The 15,755-nt window shown below is 25.5% G+C and overlaps 1 protein-coding gene across 7 annotated transcripts in view; it reads right to left on the bottom strand.

The window, feature by feature from the left end:
• Nucleotides 1-779: 779 nt before the first annotated feature.
• LOC129968441 (sodium/bile acid cotransporter 7-like) overlaps nucleotides 780-15,755 on the bottom strand; it is a 100,192-nt gene continuing 85,216 nt past the window's right edge. For 2 of the 7 annotated variants that reach the window (XR_008784407.1, XR_008784401.1), the window contains 5 exons: nucleotides 15,486-15,617; nucleotides 15,275-15,401; nucleotides 14,569-14,682; nucleotides 10,992-11,054; nucleotides 6,731-7,008 (listed from right to left, as the gene is read on the bottom strand). The gene's annotated coding sequence lies outside the window, so the exon portion shown is untranslated. Of the gene's footprint in view, nucleotides 3,900-6,730; nucleotides 7,009-10,991; nucleotides 11,055-14,568; nucleotides 14,683-15,274; nucleotides 15,402-15,485; nucleotides 15,618-15,755 lie in introns of those variants that run through there. The other 5 variants (XR_008784403.1, XR_008784404.1, XR_008784405.1 and 2 more) reach the window with 5 other exon arrangements.

Raw genomic sequence — 15,755 nt, forward strand, 5'->3', positions numbered from 1 at the left:
GACCGTAGAGCGAAGCTCCGAGGATCCCATCTCCTGCTGAATTCTGTTTGGCCGCGTGTGTGCTGTTTTCGATTACTACTTGTGAGCTACTGTCTGCTGTAGTGTGCTGTCCTGTGTGTACGTCTCGGCTGTATGTAATTGTCGTCTGTGTATTCGTCCTCTTTTTGTGTTAGTAAATAAACGTCGTTGTTGTTTTCTACTGAGGCTTGCTGATTGTGTTTCCACACCATACACACACTATAAGCGAACCCGGTGAAATCCGTAACTGTATTTTACAGTGTAATCTAGAAATTAATGATTTATGCTTCATATAAAATGCTACTCTAGACATGCTGTGAAGTAATTACAGAACAGGAAATCATCAAACATTTTTAAAAATAAATTCTTATAAATTAAAATAAAATGGTTCATGAAAGATTTCTATTAAAATGAGTGGAATGTACATTCAATGCTAAATATTTTTTATTGCATAGCTAACAATTTAAAATACAAAAACAAGTATGATTTAAAAAAATAGATAATCTGCATTGATATGAGTTTGAATTCAAAACAATTGAAATTGATGAAATAAGGAAGAAAGAATGCAAATTATTGCAGCAAAATTTAAATTATAATATAACATTACTATAATTTTACAAAGATTCACTTTAAATAAATATTGTTTTTTTACACACAATATATTTTTTTTTCAATTGAAATACTAAATGAAAAATTTTACACAATTATTAGATTTTGTAGCAGCAGATTCTGCAATTCTCAAATTTACTAAATAATTGTAGAAAAAGTGTAGAAATCCAGTGGAAAAGAAAAATTATGTTTAAAGAGCAATATTTACACATTCATTCAATTTTCCAATTCTTTTTCAAAATTAATTACAATAATTTCACACTTTTATTAATTACACCATCATATAAAAAATTTACATTATATAAAAAATATTACACATTTGGGAAATTTTTAAAGTTTTGGTAACTTTATTGTGGAGCCAATTTTAACCAAATTAATGATTCCATTTGTAAAAAATAAATAAATAAAAATTTCAAAATGACATAAAATATAAGCTTCTTATTGTCTTTTTATAATGAAATCATAATTATACCATAATAAAAAATAATTAATTAAATTATAATTATATTTGTCATGTTACTAAATTATAATTATCTGAACCATAATCAATAGCTTAATCATGATTTAATATTGTCTATTGATAAGTGAATAAAAATAAATCTATTATCAACATTTATAACCATGTCCTCTGAGTATAATTTTATGCATCACAGAGTTCAGGGATCAAGAAATCCAAAAACTTTACAAACTTAAAATATTTTAAGTAAAACAAAAGTGCCAAAAATGAAATTTCATTTTGTAGCACATATGAAATTATACTAAAGAGTTATTTGAGCTTCATATGAGTCACAGAATGCTGCTTAAGATTGGATTTTGTAGTGAATCTTTTCCCACAAATACTGCATTTGAACGGTTTCTCTCCAGTATGAACTAGCATATGAGTGTGCAAATTTGTTGTTTTGGTAGTGATGTAATCGCAAATCGTACATCTGTGTTGCTTTCCTGGCTTCATCAAAATGCTCTTCTGGCACCACTGAAAAAAAGCTGCAAAATGTTTTTTAAAAAAATTATGAAGCTGTACATGGTCACCTTAAAATATCACAAAAATATCAGAAAATTATTCATGGTGATTTTGATTAATTCATAAATGAAACAAATAATACATAAGAGTTTTATGATTATAATTATACAGAAAAATGAGAATAATAAATTCCAAATGAATAAACTCCAGATTGAATGCTAATGACTTTATTAAAATAGTGCTTTTTACAGTAGAAACAATTTTGACTTTTAAATTAACACTGCACAGATTTTATTTTTGTATATTTAATATTTAATATAAAAGATTTTTTGAATTTATATTAATAGAAAGATATTTTTGTATATTTAATATTAAAGAACGATAATACATAAGTACAAATGATAATTTCCAAGTTAAATGTTTTGCTGCAATTCTTTGAAAATTAAAATTATGAAATTTTTATTTCATAAGTTTTTCTAGAAGTAAAAATATTAAAAACATCCATATCTTTAAAATCTGAAAGATATGAAGACAAAAAAGTAATCAGTGAAATAGATAATTGTTGTTTTCAATTTTAAGCAGATACATGAATAAGAGTTTTAAAACGTCTTATATAGCTATATTACTCTAAGAATTTTGAAACAGAATTTTCAAAAGGCACTATAAAAATGCTTTTTTGCACACAAAAAAAAAAATTCAAATGCAAAAATTTAAAAAAAATAAAAAATACAGTAATAAGCATTAAAAAAATTATATTGTGATGAATACAAAGAATTCAGTAATAAAATAAATAATCTTTTAAAATTGAAAAAAAAATGTAATTACTTTTGCACTCTTGATTACCTTATGACAAAATATAATTCCACTTAAAAATATAGCATTAACAAATAGTCATTCCATTTGGAAAATACTGATACTTATATTTTTCATTTGAATCACAATACTTTGGGATTTTACAATTATGCCATTCTAACTCCAATGTCAAAAAGAACCATTACAATTTGTCTTCATATGTAAGATTTTTTCCACTTTTGTTTTATTCTAATGTGCCACTTATACTCAATACATCTACCAAAGTGTTATTTGGTGTTCCTCAATGCAGAGAAAGAAAGTACTGCAAAATTATGAACTATTGAGCTTAAAATAAGTAAATATTATGCGTCATTTCACAATTATTTTTAATTAATATTTGGAATTCATATACCAAAGCCACTATATTTGATAGCTTTGTCAAACTTTTATTAATAATACTCTTACCGCTCAATAATAAAAAGACATTAATTATTTTCTCTGATGATTCCGACGAAAACTAAATTGAAATCAGCAAAAATGTAATACTCTAATACTTTATTTCCCTTTTAAAGCTACTAGATGTAGTAAATACTGTTGTTCTTTCAGTTATATTGATGGTAGTCATCCAATTGCCACAATTTTGAACATCCTAAAATGTTAATTCCTGATTGAATATTAGTATTAAAAAAAGTACGAAATCCGATATGAATCCTTGTACTACAAATAGATAAATCTAGAAAACAATCTGTCATGTGATGAATAAGCTATTTGTTATTTTACTTTCAAACAAAAAAAGAAGAAAAATAAAAAGAAGATATAAATTTTTCGCACTGAAAATTAGTTATGTAGCTGCAAGCCAACTTCAAAATCACTTCTATGAAATTATAAAAAATTATATTGCAACTTTTTAAAATATTAGTTAATGCATTATACGAATCTTTTGTGCCCGTAAAAAGAATTGTTTCAATATTGAACAAAAAATCATATTTAAGAATAAGTAATTCAGTAAATCTGAATAGTAGTAAAATCTGAACAGTGAAATAGTAGGTTATTTTCCAATTACATATATGTATTTCCGGCATCTTTGTATTTTTGCAAGAAAGAATACAATACAATGAATAAATAACGACAACAATTTTGGTAATAATTCAAATTATAACATTTGTAAGAAAAAAAAAAGATTATTAAGCAATTACAAAAGAGTTACGACTTTCTTTGTTTATAAGTTCTTTATATATATTGCAGATTAATTAACTAATTCATTTAATATGGACAATAGAATGCTGCTTCAAATTTCCTTTGGTAGTGAAGCCTTTCCCACAAATACCACATTGGAAAGGCCTCTCTCCAGTGTGAGTGAACATGTGACACCTAAATGTGCTAGCTTTGAAAGTAACAAATTGGCAAAATGAACATTTGTGTTGTTTCCTGGGTTTCCCCGAAGGTAGAAACTGGAATCTAGATAAGCTTCTTGTAATCGCAATTTGGTTCCGAGAAAGGGGTTCAGAAAGTGACAAAACTAAAAAGTAGAAAATATATATATCAAAACGTTGTAATTGCAAATATTACAAAATCAATGAATAAATCGAGTATTTAGTTGTATAAGACAGAGGAATATCAAATATAATACAGCCAGAATTTTAGATGTTATTTATTTGAAACTGTGTATTAACAAATGCACAGTTTGATATGATAAATAAGAAACAAAAACAAAAACAAAAACCAAGAACGGCCTGTTATAAATTAAAATCTCAAGCAGCTAAATACAGCCAATATGCTCAAAAATACATACAATTGTAATACAATGCTAAAAAAATATTACATCTTCATAAACACATATTAGTAACAAATTTTGATATCGAAATAAAATTTTAAAATATAAACGGAATTTTTATTCTTAGCTAACATACAGAGATGTATAAGTTCTATATATTCAATGAAGTATTTAGATAAAATAGATGGATGCCTATCATGAATTTCACAATTTAAATTTTATAAAAAGATATAATTGTCTGTTTTGTAATAGTAATAATTCTTGTATGATATATTGTTTTAAGAAGGTATACCAAGTATAAAAGATTTTCTTGAAATATGTTATAAGCTTATTATCAGACTTGAAAAAAAAGAAAAGAAACAAACAAAATAATAACAGCAAAAAATAAGATGTGAAAAAATTTACAATTCCATTAAGTATTATAATTGTTTTATGAGTTACTGTAGAAATCCTACACAAGAAAAATCAATGCAATTGAGTAATTAAAGCTAGGTCAAATAATATATTGGAAAAATGAAGAAAAAAATTATTGAAAATACATTTATTTCCACTCTCAATAATTTGACATTCAAGAAAAGAAATTATATCATAAAAAAGAAAAATGGTACCATAGAAATTTTGCATTCCATTACTAATTTACATATTATAAAAAAGTATAAAATATTTTTAATATCTTAATTTTAAACATAAAAGCAAAATTTTTCTAACAAATTATAGTATGAATATGGATAACTTTTTTAAGATAAAAATACTATCAGAAATGACTACTAAAAAATTAAGTAAAGAGAATCAAGTAGAATTCTTAAACTCAGTAAAATGGATGCATTCCCAAAATTATTTTATGCATAGATCTAAAACTGATAAAATTATTAAACTTGTAACACAAGTTAAATATTACTATTTTGTTGTGAATAAATGCTATACTATATTTCTTTATTGCACTAAAAAAATAAATATTTTTTTACTCATTTTCTTATTTAAAGAAAACCCCACATACCGTGGTTTGCATGGGAGAGTGATTAAACTATAATTATATATATGTATATATTTATAGTTTACTAAAACGTTCAATTAAATATTTTATGTAATTGCCTCTTAATGGCTTAGAAACTTTAAGCTTTTCTATTTATTGTGCTATGTATTTTCTAGTTTACATTTTAAAATATGCATTTATATTTGAAAAGGAAGTGATTAAACTATAATTATTACAAAAAAATCTCACTGCAACTATTTAAAAATGGATGTATTTTAAAATTTTCCGACATTTCTTACCAGTGAAATTCTTTTAATTGCAATTATAACAAAATTTCAAAAGATCTATTAAAAGCACACTTTAAATAGACTCATTAAGAAAAATCGCTCACTCTACTCATTAAGGAAAAATATTTGGCAGTCATATTAATGTAGTTAGAAGCTCAGGAAACCATCAATATCTCTCACAAACACATTACATTAAAATCAAATCCTAAAGTAAATATAATTATGTTTAAAATTATAAACATTAAAAATACTTTGTGTCTCCATTCATTAGCATCTGAGATATTGAAATAGGCACAGCTGTAAAAATGTTCAATGAAGCTGTATAAATGGCGATTGTTTACATTTGCGATTGTAGCATATGGCGATTGTTTACATTTAGTTATTGTTTTTCTCCGATATGAAATAAAAGCGATTTCTGAGTTGTATATATTAATATCTCACAAACATAGATAATTATATTGACTGATTTATTAATAGTCTCATGAAGATTATAATCTGATAACAATTTTATTCAGGAAATAAAAATGACTTCTTACTTAAGTAAACCTTCCATTTTATTTACATATTTTTTATGATAGATTGTAGTAAAAACCAACAGATTGAGGTCTGCAATTCTTATTATTTTATATTTATGCTGAATCATTATATTCTCAGTTTGTGGACTAGTTGGAGCTTACTGCTAATATTTTCTTTGAATATGTCTTTTTATTTTGTATTGGATATTGCATTTTTTTTTTCTGTCTATTTGTTTCAATTCGATTTTACTGATTAGTTTTAATTCAAGAGCTCATAAAAATAATATACAGCAAATACCCCACTGCAAGCAAACAAAGGTTAACAAGAGAGAGAATTGTACAGAGATAGGCAAGACAAAGCCAAGAGGTATTAAATAAGATATGAAACATCGTTAATGCAATAAATGGGCACATCTAATATATTTTAAAATCTCAGATTTACATGAAAACTATATTTTATGTTATGCCAATGAATTAAATTATAAGATGCCAACTTTATTTTAGTATCTCTTTAACAATGTTGAATAAAACTACTACAATTACTAATTTATATTCCCCATAAGTATTTAATGAATTATTAAGTCAAAGCACGCAAGCACAGATAGGAAAAGTGAACAGGTGAAAAACACAATCAATTTTTACATGGTATTTTATTTAATCAACAATACTTGAGAATTTATCCCAGATTTATTAAAATTTTCATTTAAAGACACTGTTAATGAAATATTCTCAAACAATATACACATTAGGTTATTTTTAAGCTAAAATGAAATTTCACACAATACAAAGAAATCATTAACAAACTTTTATCCAATAGATTTATTTAGAGTAAAAAACAATGCCAATAAAAAGCAACAAAAAAAAAGACAAAATATAGAAATAATATATAAATAAATAAATTTATGAACTGCAAGATATTGCTATTAATGGAAAAATTATAATAAATTGATTATTTAATATATTTAAGCCACCCAATAATGGCCAAAATATCAAAATAACTAATTATTCAAACTTTCACTTTTCAAGCACATGACAATCCATCTAACTTTGAGACCAGCAGCATTTTCATAATGAAGTACCTTTAAAGAAGAAAGAGGAAAGGCAACCTTTATTATTCTGATATCATTCATCATACATTTGTTAAAAAGGAATGAAATTTAAAATTAGCTCATACATGTAAGTATACATTACACTGGAAACATATCTCAATTAAAAATTCTGAAATGTACAAAAAAAGAATTCCAATTCTAAAATCATGCATGAATTAAGTATCCGTGCATAATCAAAACTACCCATTTTCAAACAATTTCAATGTTGAAGGTTAAGTGATATTCATTACAAAGGAGTGATCTCCCTATTAATACTCCATGTGTTTGCAAATTATACCATGCCTTTGCAAATCAAAAGGCATACCATCGAGGATCAATGGTATGATTTTAAAAGATATTATATTTTGAAAAATAAAGACAATAAAACTCTCAATATATAGCAGAGTCATTTTTAACAGAAAATTTCAGCCAAGATTCAAATACTATAAATGATTAAACCAAATTATGCTTTAAAGCATCAAAGAAAAGGCAGCCATATTAATTATTATTCTTTATTGTTAATTGAAAATCCTGTAATTATATTTCATAGCCATTATATGGATATTTGATTTGGCAATAATTAGTTCAATTAATAGTGCTTTGTTTTTGAAACAATGCAAGTGTAATTTTGGGATGGGTTTATCAATTTGATCTGCAGTCAGTTTATCAAAACAAAATCTGAAAAAGCAATTGCTCTCTGAACTTTGGAAACATAATAGTAGTAGAATGTTTGGCCCTGAGATTAAATATCCAAAAGGCTCATATAATTTGTCTAGGGATAATGAAGATCAGATAGAAAGTCAGTAACACTAATTTTTATCTTTACAACACAGAAAGCTAAAAAAGACTATTTTTTGAAACTAAATATTAAAATTTAATAACAAATTAATCCCTGTTTTGAATAAAAAAAATCAATACTTCCAGAAAGAATCAACTAATACTAAAGGCCAATGATGGATTACTCCATACACGCCAATACTAAATGATTGATGACTCCATATTGATGATTACTCCAATGATTGATTACTCCATACACACTTAGCAATAAGGATTATCTTACAATAACAAAATACTAACATCAAAGGATATTGCGCAAATATATCAGATCCCACATAATTTACTTTCAGTAGATACTATACAAGCAATATCCCAACTTAGTCAGTCATGTGGGAAACTTGATAGGGCCACCAATGAGCAATCCCACCTAGCGCGAAGACATAATCAATAGAATGTCAAAGTAAAAACCAAAATTTATTTATTATATAATAAATTTTGGTTCCTTTCCCACTTTTTGCAGTTACAACATTTTTTTCAAATGAACAAAAATCTAGTGATTTTAAAATAAAAACACAGATATGAAAACTAAGCATCATTAATAAAAAAAAAATTAAGATGGAAAGTTTTTTAGAAAATACTCTATAATTTCTTTCATCAAGATTATAATTAACGAGAATATTTTTATGCATAAATTGAAAGTTAGAAGAATCCAAAAGTGGATCTAACCAGTGAAAGTTTCTGGACCACAACAGCATTGTTCTAAATAACACATAATTCAAGAAATCCTGTTTTATATTATTTATCATAATAAATCTACTAAAAAAACCTTTTTATACATAAAATATTTTATAAAATTAATAAAAAAATATTATAAAATATAATTATATTATATTAATTATAAAATTAATAAAAAGAAAATTTTTATAAAACTTCCTTTTTTCCTGTCTGAAGCTTTAAATTAAGCCTCACATTATCCAAATCTAAAGACAGTGGTTTCAAAATAATATTTCATATTTAATGCTGATATTTTTTCTAATACACAATAATATATTTTATATAATTTTATAAAGCTATATTTTATTTTTCTTTATCCTTTAAGTACAAAAATGCTTCAACAAATTCAAAAAGCACTGAATATTAAAAAAAAATATATTATACTTTTGTTTTAAATTAAATGTCCATAAATTTAATTAAATGTCCATTAATATTAAAAAATTAAAAATAACAGCTTTTAATATAGTTTTATTGATCCGAAATATTTTACAAAATTCATCTATGATTATCATAATTAATACATTTTAAGTTAAAATGAAAAAATAAAATGATCCAATTTATTGTAAAACATAGAAATAAAAAAAAAATTAAAAATTACTTATATTACCTATATATATTTTTTATTATTATTTTTGAAATTATACAAAAATGAGAAATCTATAGATAACTTATATCTATTAATTAATAATTTGTATTGAAATATTTGTAAATATTTATATATATCTTGAAATGATCAAATAAAATACAAATGACAATATAATAATTAAATACACTTACAACTAGAAGAAAAACAATGTTTACAAAATAATAAAATATAAAATATTATTAAATCTTATCTACATAAATAAATACTTGTTGAAAAATTATATTCATAATTTTTAATTTAAAATGATCAATATATAAATATCATGGTGCTTCTTAGGCAGAAGAAATGTAAACAGAAAGAAAATCCTTTAATGAAAGCAACATTTATTCCTATTTTAAACAAATATTTCTATATTTGAAATTATTAAAGTTAATTACTTATCACATAGCTTCTTACTTTGAATCTTTAAAATAAAATAATATATTTTTTTTTTTTAATGCACAGATACATTTTCTGCGTAAGTTTACGTTTTTATACATAAAATAAATTTTTACATGTCCTCATTTTATAATTCTCAAAAAAAGACAAAATAAAGGGTGTTATATAAAAAGTACACCTTTTCCCAAATTAAACTCAGAATTTTCAGTTTAGAAACTCAAAGAAAAGTAAGGGTAAGCTTGAATTAGAAGCTCTTAAGATTTAGTGAAAAAATTAATCTCAGTGCTTGTTCAAATTTACAATTTTTAATTTGATAACATCAAATAATATACTGCCACACAATAATTGATATTACAGCACACTCATATCTAAGAGAACACTAAAATAATGTTAAATAATAACATAAATAAAATATTTTTTATTTCCTATATAAATGTTAAGTTAAAAACATAAAAACATCGAAATTATGTAAAATTTTTCATTATAATTCAATAATAAATTGTTGGTCAGTTATTTAAAGAAAGTAAAGAAAAATTGGTCATTTTTATTTAACACTTTTCACAAATAAATGTCAGGTTTTCTCAGCTACTGCAAAGGTAATTAATTAATCATGACCAAAGATCACTCGCAGAAAGTGTGTGCAAAATACTAAACTAGGCTGGATTATCAACCAGGCAAAAAGACAGGTAGACCTTGATGCCTCAAGATTTATTTTGCAGTATTTTAAGGTAATTTAATTTTATGCTTTCATCTGATTGACAACTTAAATATTCATATTTACTTGAATAAAAAATTGTTTAAATTTCAGAATGCTATTTTTTTCTTTCAAACTGATTTGCAGACCAATGTAGTTCTTAAATGCAGTTGGACGATTGAATTATATGTCAAAGCTAGAATATTAAAAAAATTTTAAATTTTTTTAACATTTTGTTGAAAATTACTTTTAAACAATTTTTTATATGTAATCATTGAATTCAAGGAGATTCACAATTAAAAGTTTTGCTATCTCAATTAGCAATAATAGCTATTGTTTAAAAACTGTTATAATTTTATAAGATTAAACAAAAATCAACAAAAGAAAATTTGGTAATGGAAGCTGAGGAGGGTAAGGGGATCTGCAAAACTTGCATTATTAGAAGCCCCTACATGACCTCATCTGGCAACAGATTTAAGTAAAGCCATTTAGATGATATTTTTCATTGAATGTCAATATTTCATATTTAGACACAGCATGGAATTCTAAATTCCTTTACTTTTATAGGAATGGATAAACAAATATGTAGCCTACTTCCTTTATTCAAAAATGTGTCATTTGTTAAATATGTATATACATAGTATTTTCATAATTAATATTCACTTCGCACTTATTATTTACATATCTTTAAACCTAAAAACTTACAATTTTCATGTTGACAAAGGAGTTCTACATTTTTCCTTTTCAATTGAAAACTTATACTTCTGACTAAAAATAATCATAAAGAAAATAACTTTTAAAAAGAAATATTAATAGAATATGAATAGATACACTATGAAGAAACATGTATACCATTGAATACCAACTGCATAAACAGATAATAATTTACAAAAATATTTCATAATTCAAAAGAATAAACATAAATGCAGAATTTTGTTAAAGATGGGAAGTTCAATGATTCCAACATGGAATTTCCATTTTTACAGATGAACAGTTATCCTTTTTTCCATCAAAGTAATATAATTATATCTTTTATATAATATTATTTTATAATTTATTTCATAAAAAATGACTAATTAGTAACCACAACTGCATCACCAAAACTTTACAGAACATAATTGCAGATACACCACAGATGATAATCTTGACAGCAAATTGACCATGTAAATTCATCAATTTAACTGAGATGGATAATATGGCAAAGAGTAAATTAAATGGATACTTCTTTCAAAATACTATGGCTGGTGATATTTTTGATTTGAATTTTTAAAAGGAAGCTTTAAGTTATGCATTAAAAAGATGTTTAGAAATAAAATTGCTTCTTCCTTTAGGATAGAGCACTCCTACATTATTGTTGTGACATGACAACTATTTTTACCCTCCAGAGTGTGTAGATAGATATATGGAGCCTCAATTCAAGGGCTGCGGCAGAGGTTTGGTAGCACGAGGAAGGACAGCAAGATAAATCAGACAGGGGGGCAAGCATAATTTCTCTAATATGGTTTCAAAATAATTCATTTTTTACATTTAATGAAAGGAAATTAAGTATTATTTAGTTTCTTTTTTTTGTTGTTGTTGTTCAGATACTGGTCCTTCCTTTCATTGTTAAAAAAATTTGTTTCTTTTACTGACCATCAATATTTAAGTATTTTTTTTACGAGAAACTTGCGATTTACTCGTTCTGAGATCTAATTTTGGTAAACAATACAGTATATTTCATTCTAGATTGTAGTACATGAATAAAACATAGATTGCACCAGAATGGCATGAATTTCGGATGCATTTCGAATCTGAGACGAATAAGCACACGTGAGCAGCAAAAATTTACTACAGTCCGGACAAGAGCAATATAGAATGCGAGAAAGATAAAAATATGTTTCCTAAGAAAGTTGGAGAAAATATTTTGCAAATATATGCACACACTTACTATTTTATGTAAGATATCAAAAATGTACTTGTGAAAAATGGGCTAATTAATAATTAGGTTTCCCATGTATTTATTTTCCAATGTATATTTAGGATTAAAAAAAGCGATAACGGTCTCCCCAAAACTTTTTCGTACACTTTCTAATAAACTTGCCATACCAGAGAAAGACTTACATGGAATTCGCGTGTAATAGTTGCGAAATATTAACTTTTGGCATGAATTTAGCATTTTAATTGAATCTATCTTGTCATCCTTGGTGAGTTATTTGGCGATTAATCTCTGACATACGTTAATAGTATCCAAAAATCGAATTTCTTTTTCTATCGAAATTTTTCTTAACCGACTGAATCACATTTCCACTTTTAGTCACAAAATCACATAGCAAATTTGATATAATTAAGTCACCATGTTTTTGAAATATTGAGCTTGCATGTTGAAAGTACATACCGACAGACAGTTAAACCGTGGTTGATTTTGCTGAAAATTTTAAAGGAATTTATATTATAGATGTTAATTTGTGTACTGAGTGTTACCGATCTAGATCTCTTCGTTTTGTAACTATCGTGGTTAACTTAAATTCGAACAGCTGGACCTCTGAGCAAATTTTACTCAAAACTTGATAGAAATCTGGAAATCTGGCGTAAAGACAGTATACTAAATTTCAACTATCTAGCTCAAAGTGATTTTCAGTTATCTTGGTCACAGACAGACAGACGGTTAATTTCTAAAAATGTGTTTTTCGAACTCAGGGAAATCTAAAACGTGGAGATTCATCAAAATCTCGAGTTGAAATTTTTTGACGATTACTATACTTTCTCTATACTGCGTATACGAGATAGTAAAAATTAATGCATTTTATTAAAAAACAATTAAATCTTGAATATGAAATCCTCTACCTCCATGTTTAGGCACATAATATTGCGGTTAAACACTTTTATCCTTCGAAGTCATTACAAGCTAATATTCTTCCTAAAAACATTAATTTTATTTTCCTAGTTACATGCATTGGTTTTTCTCAAACGCTCCGTATACAATGACAAATCTGAATCACATATTGAATCATTAATTTTTTTTTATTTTCAATTAAATGAAAGTATTAAATAATTTAAAATACAAAAATCATTGAAAACGCATCATTATCTCAAATGCCTTTATATTATTCTAAGGATTAAAATAAAATTAATTGTCCCAAATAAGATGTACCATCTAATTAGGAAGTTAATTAAATTCGTATGTGAAGGAGTTAATGTGCTATATATGAATATTCTATGAATAACTTTATCAAAACATATTTATCCAAAGTCTATTAAAAATTTAGAAACACCTGAAATTATATAGATTTTGCCACAAAGAATAATTGAAAGAAAAAAATGGAGAAGAAAATTTTTAAAAATGTGTTTCTCAATAACATAATTGTAATACTGAATGCAGAATCTGAAGAATTTAGGTAGTAATTCATTTAATAAATTTAGTGTATACTTGGATAAGCTCATTAAGTGTAGCTGAAAAGCTACGATACCACATATATTTATTTTTTGTTGTCAATTAAGTAGGTAATATTTCTTTAGCGTAATAATTGCAGCCTGTAAATAAGATTGCGAAAATCAGATATTTTAATGTTAAATAAGCTTAATTCATAGTTATACAAATTACTTATTCCAGTGATTTATAATGAATTCATATAATTTGGCTACAGCAAAGCAACTCATCTTAGCATTGCATATTGCATAAGAGTGTTGGGTGAAAAGAGTGTTTTATAAAATTTAGTTTAACCATTAACAAGATTTCAATCAGAGAATTCTCACAGTGAAATAAATAAAATAAATTTACTAATTCATTACCGAGGAAGTACAAAGCAACTGCCCCTCTTTCCCCCCTGCTACACCGTCTTTGCCTCAATTTGCACATTTTTCAAAAATTAATGGCCTATTGTTTGCTTGAGATGTTTCAAAGGAATCTATATGCATTCTTCAGCCACCTGAGAATAATACCAGTTAATCAGTTGAGAAAAGGAGAATATGGATATTGTTATGAGCCTAACTGACCAAATGGATCTCTTGAAACTCCTGACACAAAAATGAGCAGTAATAATATTTTTCTATTTTACAGCAATAGACATAATGAAAGTAAAATATATTTTATGTTTAAATGTTTTTCTCTTTACTGGTAGTCCTTGGTTGCTAACCTAACTCAAATTCGTCAGCTTTTTCCTTTAAGGATATCTACTTTGATCTATCAGGATATTATGTATCTCAATGATTTTTTATACCTAATTCTTGAAATATCCATTTGTGATATATCAAAAGTAAAATATATTAAAGCATGTTCCTAATTATTACTAGATGATGTTATTACCTGGAAATTACAAAAGATCTCAGGTAGAAACAGGTTCCTCTGCTTTCTTGAAGAGTAAAGTCATATCTTTGAACATGATAAGAGGACATCTCATATATCATGACCTTTTTCTAACTAATTAGAAAATTTCTATCAATGTGAATTATGAAACTTTGACATATAATGTTAAACATTTGAGTAAAAGTTATTTGCAATATATCTAAATTTTGGGAAACTATATATATATATACACATATATACTAGACAACATACATTTCTAGACATCTCAAAGGATTATTTATCTCCTGAATAAAAAATAAAATATTTAAATAACTTGTTTTGTTTTATTTATTTAAAATTATTTATAAAGTTATAAAAAAAATTCAATACTAAAATTCAGATTTCAGTCATGGAATTTCTTTTTTTAATGTTTTATCTTTTCAGAACTATATGTTTTAGATTTTTAAAACAAAAATGAAAGAATTCTTATTTGCTTCAAAAATGGTTTTGAATTCATACATACATAAAAATACTATGCTGCCTCAAAGAAATATGCAGCAATTTCATGTTTTACATTTCATATTTTCTAGAATATTGAAAAGTTCCATCATGCAAATTCTTTATAAGTTCTATTACATTAATAGAAATAAAGGGTTTGAAAATATGATCTTCTATATTTTTTTGAACACTAAAATTCCTTTTTTGATATGGTGTTATAATATCTCACATGCATCATGAGGTCTTTCTTTCAAATGGCCATAAATCATCTTTTACATGCGTTACAGAATGAGCTTGAAGATGAGACTTCTGTCTAAAGGACTTCCCACAAGTATCACAGGGGTACGGCTTCAATCCTGTATGTGTTATTAAATGAGTTTTTAGATTTGATTTCGATGTAAAACACATTTTGCAGATGGTACATTGATATGGTTTCTCACCTGTATGTTTCAACAAATGTTTCTGCAATGAAGTTGTATATAAAGTCATATAGGGGCAAACATTACATTTATGTACTTTTCTTGGTTTTTTAAAACTATTCCACTGATAATAGGTGCTTGAAAAAGCAGGTACTGAAAAATAAAGCAGAAAATTAATATAAATAAAACTTTGCATTTTTCATTTCAAGGATAATATATGAAAAGGAGAACCAGGTAAAAGTTACAATGAATTAAGCCCATATATAAAGAAAATAATACAACTGGAATACA

The sequence above is a fragment of the Argiope bruennichi genome, chromosome 5, assembly GCF_947563725.1.
Source record: "Argiope bruennichi chromosome 5, qqArgBrue1.1, whole genome shotgun sequence".
NCBI classification, from domain to species: Eukaryota; Metazoa; Arthropoda; class Arachnida; order Araneae; family Araneidae; genus Argiope; species Argiope bruennichi.